The sequence below is a fragment of the Schistocerca serialis genome, unplaced genomic scaffold, assembly GCF_023864345.2.
Source record: "Schistocerca serialis cubense isolate TAMUIC-IGC-003099 unplaced genomic scaffold, iqSchSeri2.2 HiC_scaffold_1444, whole genome shotgun sequence".
Classification (NCBI taxonomy): Eukaryota; Metazoa; Arthropoda; class Insecta; order Orthoptera; family Acrididae; genus Schistocerca; species Schistocerca serialis.
This window is the reverse complement of record NW_026047674.1, coordinates 497,402-512,555: the sequence shown is the minus strand read 5'-3', so window position 1 is coordinate 512,555 and position 15,154 is coordinate 497,402.

Genomic DNA, 15,154 nt, shown 5'->3' with positions numbered 1-15,154 from the left:
ATCCCCTTCCCCCACCTCCTCCTTCTCCTTGAAAGGATACGGATCCTGTACACCTCCCGTAAACTCGATCCTCCTCACCCGCTCGTCTCCCCGATCCTCTCCCATCCCCGCCCGCTGCTGCGCCTGTATTCCCACGTCCCACCCGGTCTCCATCTCTCCACCCTCCTTACCCTCTCCCAAGGTGGCTTCCGCCAGCTCCCCCTCCCTGATGATGTCCTCCTCCCCTCCATCTACCCCTCCTATCAACTTTGACCCTGCCCCCCCACTTCCGATGTCCTTTCCTTTAGGCACCCTCCCTCCCTTCTCTTTCCTTTTCCTCTGACCCCTCCCTCCACCCCTCTTCCCCCGGGCTTCCCCTCCCCCTTCCCCCCTCCCCCTATCTCCCGTGCCCCTGGCATCTCTGCTCTCCCCTCTCCCTCTCCCACTCCCCTTCCTCCTCCTCCTCCCTTGGCAGGTCCTCGGACTCGCACACGCTCAGTGAACATTCGCGCGCCGGAGATCATCGCCATCAGTGTCTCGTGTGTGTGCGCCTTAGTCTGCGTTTCGAGTTCTTTCGTCGTCACGCCTCATCTGTTCACGTGTGCCATCGCCGTCGTCCGTCTTCTGTGCACCATGTCAACAAATGTTAGTGTTTTTTCGTCCAGCGTGAACGGCTTCATGTTTATTGTTTTTGTATCTACATTCTTTGCCCGCCATTTTTTGTATTGTCTGTGTCACCTATATATCGTATTATTGTACCCCTTAAGGCTGAAGAGCAGCGTATTATGCTGCTGCCAGCCCGCCTTGTATGAGGTGCTTAAAATTACAATAAAGAAAAAAAAAAAAAAAAATCAGTCGCGAACCTTAGGCAAGCTTATTATAAATCTATTTTTGAAAGGCGTGGTTGTTATTGATCATGCCCCCAAGTTAAGTGAACGTAATAAATTCTATATAAATATCGTTATAATTGTTATGTTAATATTTTCAACACTTGATGCTCAGTTGTTACGTAAGATATGCTAGCTCACAGACTAAATTTCGTTTCTACGACACAATCAGCATTAAGTTTGGTTTGCCTATGTTCTTCATTTGGCTTTAGTTTAAATTAATGGAACTAGTGTGAAAGTATTGATAGTGCGATATTGAGAATTATATCGCAAATTACCACACAGTACCATAGGAGCTCATATTTTGAATACGGGTTCTAACCACGTTGTTGCGCCTTCACAAGTATCTGAACTACATTCATTGTAAATCACTTGATTTATCGATAATTCAAAAAGCCAGTGACAGCAAAACTGGAAAAGTTGCCACAGCGTCTTTACATCGTCTTTGTCAGAAGTAAGGTTAGTTTCTATGTTTGTAAATGAATCTAGGGTCATCATTTGTGCAAAGTGTGAAACCTTCCCCCCACTCAAGTGCTTCCATTACCAGGAGTATTAGCAGTTGAATTAAATTGCTAGTAATTAGTAGCAATATAAAATTTTAATAATCCTCGTGATTTTGTCAGACGCGACTACTGGATGCTCTATGTACCCATCAACATTTAGAAGAGATAGTCATGAAGATTCAAAATGACTCTTGACGAATTCGCACCGTAAAGGAGCCATGGTTGATAATAAAGTGTGCAAAATGAGTATTGGTACAGTGCGTAACTGAAGCTATTATGTGATTAGAAAGGAATGATAAATAGATGTGAACCATACTGAGACTGAATAACGACAATTGCATTCACATTCCATTCCCCCCACATTTTCTGCCACGTATTTAATGATAATGACTTGCTAGAGTGTGACACTGATCCGTTTATCCTTGAATGTTGATTGTGATGACGGACTGACCTGTAGCGTAGCCCAATCTCTAGGTTAGGACAGAAGGTTGCGTGTTTTAAGATTGATGATGTGCACGTCAAACATTGGAAAGCACTGATCTTACAGATACAAGTTGAAATTGGGAATATTAGTAATGCAATATTTTAAAATACAGACAAAGGTATAGCTGTGTATTGTACAGTTGGAAACAATATCAGTCTTGTGAATACAGCTGTTTAATGTTTGGTAACAGTTACCTAGTAGACACCAGATTGAATTTTTTGTAGTTTATGTACAATATATGTGTGTGATATGCATCAAAATATTCATCAGAGACCTAGACATTATCTGGTTTTAAAATCACCGTGCAATTTTAACATCTTTTTCCTTTTTATTGAGTTTCGATTCCCTCTGGAAGGGGTTGGGCTGGCAGCAACTTAGTATTTTTATTTATTTATTTCTTGTTCCGGTGATCCATGTTGTGACACTATCACAGGATATGGAACGTGTCAATTTAACAAGCTTTTGGCCAGAATGTATGGTAATACATAAAATAAAACAAAAACAGTAAAAAGTAACTTAGGTCCCACTACAAAAAAAAAAAAAAAAAAAAAAAAAAAAAAAAAAAAAAAAAAAAAAAAAATACATTTTAGAGATAGATAGAGATTACAAAACAAAAAGCAGTAAACAGTAACTTAGGTCCCAATAAAAAATTTACATTTTAGAGAAAGATAAAGATCACAAAATAATAAGTGTTACAGAGAAATAAACAGTGCAAAATATATGTTTACAGTAAAAATATTCCATTTTACAAATACAAATTTGGGCATACATTTGCAATTTACAATACAAGAAATGTTAAACACTGTAGTTAAGGAACTCTTCTAATGTATAAAATGATGCTTGCAATAGGAACTGCCTTCAGGTTTTTTTAAATAGGAGATCATCATCTACCAAACACTTAATTCTTGAAGGGAGGGCATTAAAAATCTTACAGCCACTGAAATGGACTCCTTTCTGCACCATACTTAGATTTGGCTGTTCATAGTGGATATCATGTTTCCCTCTAGTATTGTGACTGTGATATGCACTATTCAGCTTAAAGATGGATTTTTCTTACCTTATGAAGCACATCAATGAGAATATATATTGCGCAGTGTTAAGACCTTATTTGCCGTTACCTCAAGTTTATCTACTGAATTATCAATAAGTAGTGTAGTGTCATCGGTGAAAATGGTGAATCTACAATATTCCGTAGAGAGAGGAAGATCATTTGGGACACCATCTTGACTATCTACTACAACTTTTTGTTTCCTGTTTGACAGACATGAGTTGAGCCATTTCCCTGCTGCATCACTTATACCAAGATGTGCAGCTTTTTGTAAAAGAATTTGGTGATTTACACAGTCAAATGCTTTTGTTAGGTCACAAACTATGCCAATCACTTTGTTTTTTGTTGATAGATTGCAAGAGTTTGCCAGTAAATGCAAATATTGCATCTACCACTGACAAACCTCTCTGAAATCCAAACTGACTTTTGCTGAAGCTATTGTGTTCACTGAGATGCTTAACTATCGTGGCATGTATTAGTTTCTCTAAAACCTTTGAAAAGCTTGTCAGTAGTGATACTGGCCTACAGTTAGCAGTATCCATCTTATCCCCCTTCTTATACAGCGGCCATACAACTGCATACTTAAGCCTCATAGGAACTATTCCTTGCTTAAGTGACATGTCAAAAATGTGGCAGAGAACTTTACTTACATGGCGTGAGCAGTATGCTGCTCTTCAGCCTACAGAATTTTTAAAACATAATAATAAGTAATAAAAGCAGGCATAAAAAATGGTGGCTTTTAAATTGTAAAATGGAGGAAAGTTGTGGAAGTTAAAATATAAAACAAAGAGTTGGTGATGCTAATTAAGTACACGGGAAGCAGACAAGTACAACAGTAGACAGACAATTAAGAAACACGGTGACAGTCTGGTTTCTGTACGCAAGAGATAAAAAAATCACTCAGTGACAGTATAGTTTCTACTCACAACACTTCGGAAAAGACGCACAACACTTAACACTCATTTCAAACACTGCGCTAAAAAGTTGGCATGGAAATGACACACCACAGCATAGGTCAGAGGAGGGGGGTGGGGGGGGGGGGTGGTGAAAAGGGGAGGCGAGGAAAAAGCAAAGTAAGGGAGAGGCCAATGGATGAAGAGGACTCATAAGGGTGGGGGGGAGGGTGGACAAGAGAGGGTGTGGGGAAAGGCATAAGTAATAAAAGCAGGCATAAAAAATGATGGCTTTTAAACAGTAAAATGGAGGAAAGTTGTGGAAGTTAAAATATAAAACAAAGAGTTGGTGATGCTAATTAAGTACACTGGAAGCAGACAAGTACAACAGTAGACAGACAATTAAGAAACACGGTGACAGTCTGGTTTCTGTACACTTCGGAAAAGACGCACAACACTTAACACTCATTTCAAACACTGCGCTAAAAGGTTGGCATGGAAATGACACACCACAGCCTTGGTCCGAGGGGGGGAAGAGGGGAGGCAAGGAAAAAGCAAAGTAAGGGAGAGGAGCCAATGGATGAAGAGCACTCATAAGGATGGGGGGGAGGGTGGACAAGAGAGGGTGTGGGAAAAGGCATAAGTCGAAAAGCAAAAGTACTCAGGGTAGAGAAGGGACTGAAAAGAGTGTAGCCGAGGAATAGGGAAAAACAGGATGGTCTGGGAGAGGGAAGGGGAGCCTGGGAAATAGGCAGCAGTAGGGAGGGGAGGTGAGGATCAAAGTTGAAAGGAGGGATAAATGGAGGGAGAGAGGGCATCATCTGGGAGTGAGGGTTGATGGAAGCCACCTTGGGAAAGCAGATGAAGGGTGTAGAGGTGCAGGGTAGGTGGGGCACAATGATGAAGGCACGGCTGTGGGTGTTGGTTCAAAAGGAGAGGACCATCCAGGGAATGGGGGGATCAAGTCTGTGGGAGGTGTACAGAATGCAGATATGTTCGAGGAAGAAGAGCAGATGGAAAGGAATCAGGTCATATAGGATCCGCATGGGGTGTGGGACGTGTATACGGAAGGCTACCACAACCTTTATTCGACCTTCACATTACTCAGCTGCCCCAATTCTCAACTGAGTATAAAATTTTTCTCAGAGAAAATCAGCTTCTTCTTTCATTTTTTCGACCATAAGCACGTAATCCACCCATATTGTGAGACACAATAACAAACAAAGTACGGATAGAGGATAACAGATCGCATACAGCATCTAATGTTAACTGGTGATTTTTAGTTGCTATTTGCGACTTCTACTTGCAACTTGTCACTGAAATCGCAACTAGACAAGAGGTTGAGAGAAATCTTGAGGGTCGGACTCCCTCATTTCCACACCCCAGGATTACGCCACAGCCACTGCCGCCCACTGCTCGCCGTTGCTGCCCGGTGCTCACCACCTCCGCCCTGGTGCGGCTCTGCCCCACACCAGTTCCTGCCCTCGCCGCTGTCCTTGTTGCCCTCATCATTCAACTGCTGCCCAGAGTAAGTCATTGGACCAACGGCACTGCCAGCAGAGGGCTGCTGCCCCACCCTGGTGGAGTTGCTGCTGCCCCCCACGTCGTCGAGGGCTATCTCGTCACTGCTGCTGCTGCCACTATTGCCGAGTTTTTCGCCGACGCCACCGTTTCTCGTCGCTTCTGCTGTGACCACTGCTGTCGCCATTACCACTGTCACCGTCTTCATCCCCCATTTGCTCACCACCACCATGGCCCACCCTACCACCTCCATCATTTTCACCTCCTCTTCCACTGCTTTGACCACCATCACATGGAGTTATTCAGCAGATCCCATCACCATTATCCCTTCCCTCCCTGTTCATCCTACTCCTGTGCTGTTTACACCCATCACTTCCCCGACTCTCCCGCACTTGTAGCTGCCACCCCATCGTCATCTCCGGACTTCCCACCACTCTCTGCGCCACCTACATCAGGCTCCCAGCCAGCACAAATCTCAGTATGCCGTGCCACAATCTCTGCCACACCCACGTCCCCACCCCCTCCATCACCTGACGCTTAGGGAGGAACTTTCCACCGACACCTAACCCTCGAACCCACCCCACAGCATACTTCTCAACCTGTCCTATCCAAGAAACCTACCAAATGCCCTAATGTTGACCTTGCCCCCACCCTATCCACAAAGAAAACCACTGATCCCCGTGACCCACCCATCCCCGTGGACACAACTCCATCCCTCACTTCTACACCTCCTTTGCCCCACTCCTTCATCCTCTCAAATCCTGACCCTCAACTCCCTGACACCCGCAGCCTCACCCTTGTCATCTGTTAATACCTCCCCAATGCCCCTATCTCCCTTCCCATTCCTCGCAAGGACTCCGCCCCCATGCATCCTTCCACATTGATTTCCTCTCAAAAATCCTATGCGTCCACTTTGGCCCACGAGCCACCCTTACCCGCTACCACACCCTCTCCTCTCCCCAACATCTTCAGCCTCCCCGATATCTGCCGACCTTCACCTCTGTGATCATGAAGCTTAGCCCTGTGGTCATGGAGGCTGAGGTGTTGGTGGAACTCAATTCCCACACTGACTTTGAAATATGCTTGGCCTGTCACACCTTTAATGATGACGAGGCGACATGCCTTATAATAATCTTCACTGAATCCTTCTTTTCCATTGACCGTCTCCTTACAGAGGGAGCCCTCATCTTTAATAGATGCCTTAAAGTTGACCCCTCCCGTTTCCTCCTTTAATCTTACCACTGCCAATGATGTCTTAAATATAACTTGCATGTCGTTGCCGATTGTAAGAGCCTCCAACCTGTCCCCATTGCAAAGATTCACACTTCCTCAAGAACTGCCCCCACCTTGCCGCTTCCCCCTCCTGTAATACGAGTACCTGTAACAAATCACATTCTACCTACTCATATAAATGTAAAGCAGAGCATCCTCCCATCACCCCAGAGCTCACCATCCCCGTCCATCCACTAGATGATCACATCCATCCCAACAACTCCCTCTGCCGTCCTCCTACTGCAGAGGACATCATCCACTTTATCACCATAGTCCTACAAAAAATCCACCCTTTCCAATGCCCCCACACCATTTCCCAAACTGCCCTCGCTGCCTGTTCTATCTTTCACCTCACCACCTATGCCACCTACTCCCACAAGCAGGCCCACTTCTCCTTCACCTCCCTCACCACCCTCTTCTAAATCTCCCCCACAATGGCACAACAACATTACAGTATCATTTACCAGAATACTCCTGCACACCCTAAATCAACACCGTGTGGATGCCTTCACACTCAATAGAACCTTCCTCCAGCCTCGTCTTTCCATCTCCACAGACTAATGTGTGGTAGGGTTGCCACCTTAAACACCTCCCTCTTTGGCTCAACCTCTTCTCAACAATCTCTCTGAGAATCTCACCCTCAGCCTCTTCTCCCCACCCTTACCATCACATGTGCCACCACCTACATCTGCCCTTGCACCCCCTTCCCGTACGATTTCCTGGCCCACATCTAACGCACCTTCTTCACATATGAGATTTCTGCAGACGTCAGTATCCACAGCTGTCCTCCTGCTGACCTCCAGTGGTGGCATTGGTTTATCACCAGCCTCCAGGGAGACCAGGTTTCTCCCACACAACACACCTGACCTGAATCAAATACCACTCCTCACACGATTTTGGCGTCTCCCAACCTCCTCGGACAATCACCGCCGAAAGCCTTGACATCATTGCTAGCGACCACACCCCCATCCTTCTCAGCATCGTTGACGGTCGCTATCCCCGCCCCTTCATCCTGATGTTCCTCCTAAACTTGTCCACGATTACTCCCACGCCAACCGGAATGCCTAACGAGACTCGATATACACCCAGGCCAAATGCCACAACCCTACCCTCCAATATCCGAACAACATCTCCCAAACTGCTACCTTCCTCCACCAGACCTTGACGAATGCCGTAGCTGCCCATATCAATACAAAAGCCGTACACCATCACCACCCAGCCCTCGCCCGCATACCGTCCTTCTCATTTGTGAATCCTGTCAACTATACCAATCCGTCCTCCACACCCATCACTGAGACACACTCACTCACCACCGGCACCACAATGACACATCCGGAAAGAGCTTAGTCCAAAGGAATGCAGAACCTGGAGACAGACATGCACTCAATGCTACTCTCCCAATAATCTCTTCAAAGCACTGGTCAGCTTTCCACTGCCTTACTGGAAACTATCCTACCCCACAATACCCTCTCCTCCATGAAGACCGTCGCTTTCCTGGTAACCTCAGTAAGGCCAACAACTTTGCCTCCCACCTATCCAAAGACTTCCAGATGATCCCCAATTTGCTTATTCCCTCCTCCCTAACGTCATCAAATGTATGGATACTCCTCCCCTTGCTCCTGGCTTCCAGTACTTAGGCCACAGACCGCCATTGGAGCTCAACACTCCCCTCAGTGCACAGGACATCATCCTCACACTCTGCACTAAACGCAACACTGTTCCTAGCCATGACTGCATTACCTACTGTCATCTCAAACACTGCCCTCCCTCCTTTCTTGCAGTCCTTGTGTGGCTTTCGACCTTCCTTCTCTGCCAACAACCATCTCCTACGCCTCACCCATCTCCTCTCCCTCCAGCTTAACTCCTGCCGCTCTACCATTTATGCCTCCCTAGACATGGAAAAGGCCTACAACCACGTATGGCATCCCTCGCTCCTACTGTTCAACGATCCAAATGCCTTCTCGAGAATCACCTTGATCTTTTTGCCACATGGTGCAACCAGTGGCTCCTGAAAAGCAATCCTTCCAAGGACAAGGCAATCATCGTAGCTCGTACCATCCACTCCTTCCATCTCCATGATTTTTCCCTTACCATCTGCTCCCGTCCTGTTCATCTCTTCCCCCACGCTCACCTACCTCGGACTCACCATTTTCCGTCACCTTACCTGGACCATTCATCTCTGTTCCATCCAGTCCGAAGTCCACAACTGCCTCCGTCTTCTTAAACTCGTCTCCGACCATCCTCCACAACTACAAACCCCTGATCCTTTCCATCATCTGCTTCACTAGTCACGCCTGGATTTCCACCATCCCCCCCACCCGAAATTCCTTGAGAGCCACACACTCCACCTCACCTTCCACATAGACCTCCAATGCCACACACAGATCCTCTATGACCTGATTCTATTCCTTCATCTGTTCCTTTTCCTCAAACATATCCGTGTCCTCTACACCTCCCCCCATTCCCTGGTTGCACCTCTCCTCTCCAACCCGCACCCACTGCCGTGCCTTCACCATTCTGTCCCACCTCCACACCATTCATCTCCTTTCACAAGGTGGCTTTCAACAGCTCCCTCTCCCAGATAATGCCCTCTCTCCCTCCATTTATCCCTCTTATCAACTACGATCCTCACCTCCCCGTCCCTACTTTTGTTCTTTCCCCAGGCTCCCTCTTGCCCCTCCTCCCATCCTGTTTTTCCCACTTCCCCACCTACCCTCTCTTTGACACCCTTCCCTCTGCAGAATACTTTTGCATTCCCCTTCTCTGCCTTTACCCACTCAGTCTCGCGTCTGCCCTGGCCTCTGTTATGGCTCCTCTCGCTCCGTTGGTTCGTTCCCTCCCTTTGGTTTTTCCTCTCCCACACTCTTTATTCCCATTATATATCTGGGTCCCTCCCCCCTCCCCCCCACACTCACATTTGTTTTATGCTGTGGTGTGTCATCTCCATGCCAACGTTTTACAGAAACCATACTGTCGCTGTGTGTGATTTTTTTATCTCTTGCGAACAGAAACCAGAATGTCGCCGTGTTTCTTAATTGTCTGTCTACTATTGTACCTGTCTGCTTAGGTGTGTTATACTTAGCATCACCAACTCTTGTTTCATATTTTAACTTCCACAAATTTCCACCATTTTACACTTTAGAAGTCATTATTCTTATCACCTGCTTTTATTACTTATTATCTTATTATTATCTTTTAAAAATTCTGTAGGCTGAACAGCGGAATACTAAACTACTGTCAGCCTGCCTACTTCATGTGGAATTGAAACTCAATAAAGGAAAAAAAAGACAGAGAGAGAGATAGAGAGAGAGAGAGAGAGAGAGAGAGAGAGAGAGAGAGAGAGAGAGAGAGAGAGAGAGAGAGAGTTTGAGACGAAGATGTACGAGAGTCGGCCAACAGATGCCACACGGCGCTGAATGTTAATGAGACGCCCACTACACCTGCAGGGCAGAACAGGTGATTAGGATTGTGGAGAGGGCCAAATAAGGTGTCCGTAGGGTTCACTAAATATTGTAATTTATTGTAATTTAATAGCACCATTAAACCAAAACAGCACATAGCCGAATCTTTAGAACTATGAGTTTCAAAAGGGCAATTATTTTATGGCTGAGGGCCTCCAAACAAGAAATCTTACAAGTCAATAAATTGAAAATGCAGTTAAAATAACAAATTAAATAATTAAAATATATATGGTATCACAGTTAAGCTGGAAAGCCTCAAGGCAAAAGCAGATAGAACAAACATATGCAAGGTGCAATACAAGTGGGTAAGAGCCACAATTAAATTTGAAATTTTTCAAATATATTACCATAATCCTTTAAGGCAGAAAAGGCCACAATGTTTTTGCTTAAATGGTAGTCTCAAGAATAAGGTTTTAAATGGCTTAAATCCCACAACTGGTTTTCAAAATTCAAAAATACATAAAGTCCAGTAAAAACAAGAATTTTTAAATAATTGGCTATGAAAGATTGTAAATGGACAATTAAACACCGGTGAGAAGGACAATGAAGAAAACGGCACTGAGAAGCCTCCAGGGAGGTCGGTCTGCCCTTGTTCACTTAGGTGAGACAGGTGGTGAGCCCAACTACACTTGATCCGACGGAACTCAACCAGGGAACAGCCTCGGACTGACCGACACAACGAATCCCTTGCCACCAATCAGTACATGAGAACTCAAACACAAAAGGTTACGAACGTGATTATCCACAATGAAATATGTATTAGCTGTCAAAACTACACACCATGTTGGACAGCAACAACAGATGAGGAAAGGACGCTGCCTGAAATTATGTTACTGGCCAGGACAGGTAACCGGACCACTAACGGCCACAAGGCAGAAAATTCTGCTGATACACTTGAATTTGAAATACAGTAATGTAGTTAACTTCACCCAAAAGGAACACTGTGTGAATTTACGTCAGTGGACAGGGCAAGTAACCAGAATACTAACGGCCACAAGGCAGAAAATTCCGATGGTAATCTGGAATTGTAGTCAACCAATATAGTTAATTGGACCACATGGTGACTAAATTTCACCAATAGAAACACTCGGTGTTGCTCACAGGGAAACCTCCCCAACAGCGAACCACCAAAATGAACCACACAACATGAATGGATGTGGCTTGGATAGTTGAAACCCCTACTCAACTTTAACACCCTCGGTCAGTGAACCACGAAGCTTGTAGCGATGGGACAGCTCCACACATGCTTCGACACTGCTCAGGGATGCGCAGCAGATCCAACCGATTGCACCGCTCGGAGATAACTTCCCTTGTCCTCAGCAACCGACCGACTCCTCTCAGAATGCCAACAACATCTAAAATAGTCTTCAGTGGAAATAATGCCAACTACACACACAACCTGACAAACACTTGCACGAAGACCTGAATGATACCCAACAGTACGTAAGCACACACAGTGACAAATCGGGAGTCGATGCACATAAACACACAGCTGACCCGGGAACAATCGGCGAGCCAAAACGCGTAGTCTGTTAGGACAACTGACCGACGCTCCATCGAGACCGTGGCCCGGCTCAAGTGATGCGAGGCAGCAATGGTCGGGCGAGCCGTGTCGACGCCGACCTCACCCTACTGTACCCTACTGCACCAGTGCCGCATCGCATTTCTCGACTGGCAGGTCCGGACTGCGCTCCAGACACGGTCCAACTGACTGGTGGCCTGAACTCGCGACCGGAACTCACTTACGACAGACAACGCCCGCGAACTAATAGAAGTCGAGCAAAGATACTACGAGATGGGATATATCAAAATGTGCTGCTAGTGCCAGTCACGGTCAGGCAAAGCAGCAACTTAGTGACAGTAGTAATTTAAATTAATGTAGTGAGGTGGAAGTACATTAAAAACAGGGTGAAAAATACATGATGGCAGGACCACGAGCCACACACGGCTCAGTTAACTGCACCGTTTATCTCGCTACTTGCGACTTATGCTTGCTACTTGTCTCTGGAATCGCAACTAGAGAAGAGGTTCACAGGACATGGTTACTGTGAAGGAATGCTTTGCCTGGTGATAGACACGCACACAACTCAACGCCACGCTCCCAATAAACTCTTCCAAGTTATTGGTCTGCTTTCCAAAGCCTTTTCTGGAAACCATCCTACCCTGAAAACCCTCTCCTGCTCGATGACCATCCCTTCCCAGACAACTTCAGTAAGGCCAACCACTTCACCTCCCACCTATCCAAAGTCTTTTCCATTCCAGATGATCCACAATTTCATTATTCCCTCTTCCCCGACGTTGTCAAATGTCTGGATACCACCGCTCCTCCCCTTGCTCCTAACTTCCAGTACTTGGGCCACACACCACCATGAGAACTGAAGACTCCCATCAGTACACAGGACATCAGCCTCACACTCTGCACTAAACGCAACACTGCTCCCACCCGTGACCACATTACCTACCGCCACCTCAAACACTGCCCTCCCTCATTTCTTGCAGCCCTTACCACCCTCTATAACGTAGTCTTTGCCAATGTAATCCTTGCCACCAGCTTCTACTTTGTCCTGTGGAAAACCTGCCATATCCCGATGTTCCCCAAACCTAACAAGCCTCTGTCTGATCCCTCTTCCTATTGCCCTATATGTCTCACTCCAGTGTTCAGCAAGCTCTTCGAATACATCCTTACCTGGCACATCCATCACCACCTCCACCGACACCACCACCTCCCCAACACCCAATGTGGCTTTCGACCTTCCTTCTCTGCCAACAATCAACTCCTATACCTCACCCATCTCCTCTCCCTCCAACTTAACTCCAACCGCTCCACCATTTTTGTCTCCCTTGACATGGAAAAGGCTTACGACCGCATATGGCATCCCAGTCTCCTGTTGAAACTCCAGATTTACGCCCTTCCTATCACCTATGTCCGTCTGATTGCCTCCTTCCTCTCCACCACCCCTCCTATGTCACCGTTCGTTACACCAATTCCTGCATCTTCTAGCCCTCTGTGGGTTTGCCCCGGACTCTGTCCCCTACCCTCTCCTCTGCCTCCTGTACACAGCAGATATGCCCCAAACCCCTCCCTCCAGTCCACTTCCTGCAGTATGCTGATAACAACGCCTCCCTTGCCCTCGCTCCTACTCTTCGACGGAACTAATGCCTTCTCCAGAATCACCTTGACCTGTTTGCCACATGGTGTAACCAGTGGCTCCTCAAATTCAATCCTTCCACGACCCAGGCAACCATCGTAAGTCGTACCACACCCTCCTTCCGACACCTTGATTTTTCCCTTAGCATCTGTGCCCATCCTGTCTGCCTCTCCCCCATCCTCACCTGCCTTAGACTTAACATTGACCGTCACCTTACCTGGACCCCTCATCTCCGCCCTATCAAACCCAAAGCCCACAACCACCTCCGTCTCCTAAAACTCCTCTCTGGCCGGACATAAGGGTTGAACCTCTCTACCATCATCCACACCTATATATCCTTGACCCATCCCATCCGCTGCTATGCCAGTCTCGCCTGGATCTCCGCCGCCACCAAATTCTATAAATCCCTCCAGATCCTCTAGCACCTTGCACTTCACCCTCCCTTCTGTATACGCCTCCCATCCCCCATGTGGAAATTCTATGACCTGATTCTTTTTCCCCATCTGCTCCTTTTCCTTGAATATATCAGAGTCCTATACACCATCTGCAGACTTGATGCCCCCATCCCCTGGTTGCTCCTCTCCTCTCAACCCCCGCCCCTGCTGCACCTTCACCATTGTGCCCCCCCCCACACTCCCACCCTCTACCTCTACACCCTTTATCTCCTTTCCCAAGGAGCCTTCTGTCAACTCCCCCTCTCTGAAGATGCCCTTTCTCCCTCCATTTATTCCTCCTATCAACTTTGATCCTCACCTCCCCCTTCCTACGTCTGTCTTTTTCCTAGGCTTCCTCTGGCCCCACCCTCTTCATGTTTTCCTTCTTCCTGCATACTCTGTCTTTGACTCCTTTCTCCCCTGAGTACTTTTGCATCCCCCTCCTCTGCCTTTACCCACTCCCTCTCATGTCCACCCTGCCCTTCCTTATGAGTCCTCACCCTACATCGGCTCCCCCCCCCACACGTTAGTTTATTCCTCAACTCCTCCCTTTTTTCCCCCTCATCTGTTCATGTCCCCCCACCCCCCTCACCTTCACCATTCTGTCCTAGGCTGTGGTGTGTCATCTCCATGCCAACTTTTTAGTGCAGTGTTTTAAGTGAGTGTTAAAGTGTTCTGTGTCTTTTCTGAAGTGTAGTGAACAGAAACCATACTGTTGCTAGGTCTAAGTTTTTATCTGTTGTGAACAGAGACCATACTGTTTCCATATTTCTTAATTGTCTGTCTACTATTGCACCTGTCTGTTTACTGAATGTTTTACTTTGCATTGCCAACTCTTGTTTTATATTTTAAATTTCACAATTTCCTGCCATTTTACAATTTAAGAGTCACCATTTTTAATGACTTCTTTTATTGTTTATTATCTTCTTACTATGTTTTAAAAACTTCTGTAGCCTGAAGAGTGGTGCACTAAGCTACTAAGAGCCCTTTGAAGAAGAACAAGAAGAAGAAGAAGCAGAAGATGAAGAAGTAGAAGAAGAAGAACATGAAAAAAAAGAAGAGGTTCACAGGAAGAAGTACAAAATTCAGCAAGATGGCACATAGCTTGAATGTTAAAGGCTACTTGCAACTCCTAGTTGTGGCTCAAATTGCAGCCAGATTGTATAAAGTTGTTATTGTGACATGTCTAACTTCTCAATCACTGTGATTTATAATTGATACACAATCTTGCCCACCCCCAATAAATATTTAATTGGTAGCTGAATCTAAGTGTTCATGTATATCACTAACAAATACCAAGAGACTAAGTGTGCTATCTCTGTGTATTTATTTTAAATTTTTTGTACTCTCTGTGGATTCATTTTTAAATGCTCTTACTACATTTCCGAATAGTGGCAGTGAGGATTTTCCTCTCGTCGAATGACCATACGATCTCCTTGGCTTTGTGTCATGCCTGAATACAAAAAATTCCAACTATAGCCGCAATTGTATCTGCAACTCCAGTTTGCACCCTAATCCTATGT